This window comes from Zeus faber (genome assembly GCF_960531495.2).
Source record: "Zeus faber genome assembly, chromosome: 3".
Classification (NCBI taxonomy): domain Eukaryota; kingdom Metazoa; phylum Chordata; class Actinopteri; order Zeiformes; family Zeidae; genus Zeus; species Zeus faber.
This window is the reverse complement of record NC_137190.1, coordinates 27,457,598-27,462,255: the sequence shown is the minus strand read 5'-3', so window position 1 is coordinate 27,462,255 and position 4,658 is coordinate 27,457,598.

Sequence of the window (4,658 nt, the reverse complement as noted above, 5' to 3'; positions counted from 1 at the left end):
GTTTAAACATCCTGATGACTCCGCTTCACACGTCACCTATAGGTGCCCGCGTCATAAGGTAGGAGACGTATGAATGGAGCGCGTGACAAATACACAGCGCTCTTGTTTTGTCTGTCACCCCGTTCGTTTGCACAGCACCGTCGACCTGTGCTACGTGGTACAAGTTGATCTTGTATTTGTGTGAGGACATATCTGTCGTGTCTCTAAATTAGTTTGTTCAGATAAAAGAAATATTAAATTATATATTGTTCTTTGAGATGAGGAGGAAAATTGACTTAATGTTGTTTAACTATCAAGGGATTCTATCAAATATAGAAAATTGGCAATTTTTATTTTCTTTTTACTTCATTTTATTGATTTAATAATTAATTAATTTATATATATATTATTTTCTCCATTTTTCCAGACCTTTTTTTACGCACCACACCTCAACAAATTCCTAGTATATCTAAATGTACCAGGTGGAATTAACTGATTCTGATTCTGATTCTGATTTGAATGTTGGCGACGTGTTAAAGGCCAGCGCCCAACTAATAAATATAGAATTTCAGCTGGCTAATGTTACTAATCCATTGGCAGTTCCTGTCAGCAGAGAGGCTCCTATGGACCATGAGATTACAGGAGGGCGGTCTGGAGCGGGTCCACGCTATCTCCATCACCCCCGCGTGTTTTCATAATGGGGCCTCCCAGTCTCCCAGTCTCCAGTCTCCCAGTCTGTGGAAGTGGCTGAGAGTGGGTGGCGGGTTACAGGGAAGGACTGTGTGCGCGCGTGTGTGTGTGTGTATGTGTGTGCGTGCGCGTGTGTGTGTGTGTGTACGTCCGAGTGTCTCTATCTGAATGTGTCTGTTTTTGGTTTTTGTTTATCTTCGTTCATGCATCTCTGTGTGTGTTTAACTCTGTGTGTGTGTGTTTAACTTTGTTTGTGTGCGTGCGTGTGTGTGTGTGTGTGTGTGTGTGTGTGTGTGTGTGTGTGTGTGTGTGTGTGTGTGTGTACTTAGGATAGTGGGGCCAGCCCACTGTCTGTCATGTCTAGTGGAGAGCCATTAGGGGAGCAATGGAGCTGATGACATGTCGTTCCTGTGACAGGCCTGGCCCCAGACGTGCTCTCTCTCTCTCTCTCTCTCTCTCTCTCTCTCTCTCTCTCTCTCTCTCTCTCTCTCTCTCTCTCTCTCTCTCTCTCTCTCCACGCTGCCACCGGGGCTGTGGGAGCCCCTTGGTCTACAAGTGGACAGACAGGGAGACGCACGGTGCACCGACAGGGTTTATTTTTGGAGGTGGTCTGGTGCCGGACACCCTGGCTACTCTTTTCCCAGCCTCCAGCCACACGGACACGCTCTCACACACACACACACACACACACGCACGCACGCACACGCACACGCACACGCACAATGTAATCACGTAATCATGCACACTAACCTCCTGGATGTTCTTACACTCACTGCAATTGCTCATTCAAAGCCAGAGTTGCGGAATTAGTCACATTGAAAATAATGTCGATATCAAGCACAGATTGGAGTTTTTCATTGGAATGTGGTTTCATTAAATGTGAAAAAAGCGACGAAAAACAAATGTGGCTAAGTGATCTGATACATCCTTTTTGTGTTGGTATGTCCTTTAAGTGCTCTGTTTGGCTGTTCACTATACAGCATGTCTGGGCTCGGGCTCGGGTAATTTTAATCAGAGTTTTGTAGTGTTTTGAAGCTACTTGTGATTACTATTGACGTGGTAAAATACGCCATTGCATTGCTAATAATATCGGAATTGGCTCAGTGATTCCCAAATCAAACCGTGAACAAAGCATGACGCATCGAGAGCCTTTAGGAACTAAAACAGCCTGCAAAATAAAGTTAAGGTCCTCTGAGAGTCTGAATGCCAAAGAAAGGCATACAACCAGCAGCCTTCCAACACCGCATGTACAGGGCATGAGCAGTGGAAATGTAAATGCGTGCACCTTGGTTCGTCAAGGTGCCAACTTATCCTGTTAAGCCTGAAAATTGTTGTTCATAAACTGTCTATTGTCATCGTCTGGATCCTCTGCATCCTCTGTACGCCGACGTCGCCTAGTTCCATATTAACGACCGCGGCGGTTCGTCCAAACAACGCCTTCCAACCAAACCAAACAGGTTATTTGCGCTGCCTTTCCTGACATGACAAATGCCTTTGTTTATGCATTTGGAGCTCGTACCTCATCCTCACACCTGAGGCCAATGCTGCGGAAAGAGGTCATCACCGCGGGTGACAATATCCCTGTGACACCAAGGCGGCCCCTTTCGGGAGACGGGAGGCGTAACCTTTAGTCGGTTTGTAATAGAGGCTCCTCCCTTTTCCGATGAGCTCCAACACTTCGCCGTCCCTCCATTTTTTATTTGTTTGGAAGGGAAAGTGAGAGGCGTCGAAGTGGCGGGAATGTATCAGCGATTGTGGGGATACGATGTAGGCTGCTCTATATAAAAATCTGCTGCAAATAACATTGTGCGGGTGACCTGAAATCCGACAGAGATTTAAAAATGGTTATCGAAGAATTGGCAATCTCCTTGTCGACGGTCTCACGTTGCTTATGTCTGCGCGCCGCAATGTGTGTAAACAACGCTGGAGCCCTCGTACCGGGCTGAGAACGTGGTTTTGCTCCCGGTGGCGTTTCAGTAAATGTTTGGTAAATGTTTCGAGCGTCTTTTCTCTGAGAACGAATCGGTCCTCGTCCGCATCCTTCCCCTTGATTGGGTTGCTCAAGGGAACATATTTGGAACAGGTGCCCTCACACACACACGCACGCGCGCACACTCCACCGCTGCGCTCTCCACTTCCCTTTGCTTCCTTGACTCACTAATCCTATCATTGTAACATAACTCCCGCCAAACACAATCTTCAGTTTGGCGCCGTCGTCCCTCAAATACTTCAGCACAGCGAGGGCGGGCGGGCGGGCGGATCGGCGCACAGCACACAACGCACTGCACGCAGCGCACTGCACGCAGCGCACTGCACACAGCGCACTGCACACAGCGCACTGCACACAGCACGCAACGCACTGCGCGCAGCGCACTGCGCACAGCGCACTGCACACAGCGCACTGCACACAGCACGCTGCACAGGGTCGACACGCCGCTGTCACCAGGAGCTAACCATTCCGAAATGAGGTGCAAACAGTGACCGAGCGTGAACGTACGCCTGGTTATTCTCGAGGACATGAGGGTTTCTTAAAGGACGTAATAAGGAAATAATTCACCACGGGTCCGGTCACGTTGGCACCGGGGGGGCTGCCAGTGGCGTGACTGGCACAAAGCCAGTGGGGGATATCCTAAATTCCTAACCCCCTCCTCCGCCCACCCACCGCACCCGGCCCTGGTCGGAGGCCTCGGTTTAAGGCCACTCCACAGGGTGTCATCCTGTGAGCTCTTATTTTGGCATGTGAGAACGGGGAGTTCATAACCTCTATCAATAGCCAATCAGCCTCTTCTGCACCGCTCTGAGTAGCGATTGTGAAGCAATACTTTGTGGAAATTTGCTTTTCGGCGAATCCCTAACAGTTTTTATTTTTTACACCTTTTGATTTTAGCCCTGATTTGATACTCGTTCTTGAGATGCTGTTTGTCGGAAGTGATACCGGATCTGACGTGGATGTTTTGACCGGGTGCTCATTTTAACAGCACCTGTTCACTAACTGCTGTTTGTGAATCATTTTGCAACCCTGTTTTGAAAGGAATTTTGTAAATAAATCTTTGGTTGCTTGAAAATGCCGCTCTGAGACACTCCCAATGAAATGAAATATAGATCGGTGAATAAATAAGATGATGCGATGTGTTTGTGGAAAATGAGAAAAAAAAAAAAAAAGAAAAAAGGGAGAGGGAATGGGCAAACCTTTATAAATGAATATCCATCGGATTGAAATAAATGTAAGATAACATTTCATTGAATCGCCACTTGCTGCTGTTATTGTTCATCTTGAAATCAAAATGTGGAACTTTCACGCCGGGAAGAGCGTTGCATTGGTATGTGGTGTACAACTGGTGTAAAGGACAAGCAACCGCTTTCTTTCTTCCCAGGGGGGGGGGTGTCAATACAAAAGAAATCCATGTAACCTAATCTTTCCCTCGAAAAAAACAGGGCTGGGGTGAAAATCCAGCTCTCCTACTGCCCTGGCTGCTCTTTGATGTCTCCATTGAACCCACAGGAACTCGCGGGGATGCCATGGAGTCACCCACTAATACAGCCGTGGAATGTAGATGTTTATATTATTACTCCCCCCCACCCCCCCCCCCCCCTCGGAGGGCGGGAGCTGGAGGTCTTTCCACCAATCACAGGGCTTGGTTCCTGAGCCGTGGCCAGACGTGGGGAGGGTCTTCATCCACCGAACACGTGTTAACCCTTTGGCTGCAGGCGAGTAATGGCTGCTTCGAGTGGTGCCACCGAGGCCTGTGGTGGTGACAAAATCTGACGAGGAATGTGACCAGATCGTTCGGAAAAAATCTGTAACCTGAATAATGATCTGACTCTTTATATCATATGTACTGAATTATTCCAATGTATTTTTCCCCTTTTTTGGTTTATTTTCCCATGTTTTAGGGGGGGGGTTAATTGCATATTGCCATTTTTTGCTATTTCCTATTCTTTCTTATTATTGAAGTCTATTCATCTGTCTTAATACTACTACTAATTTA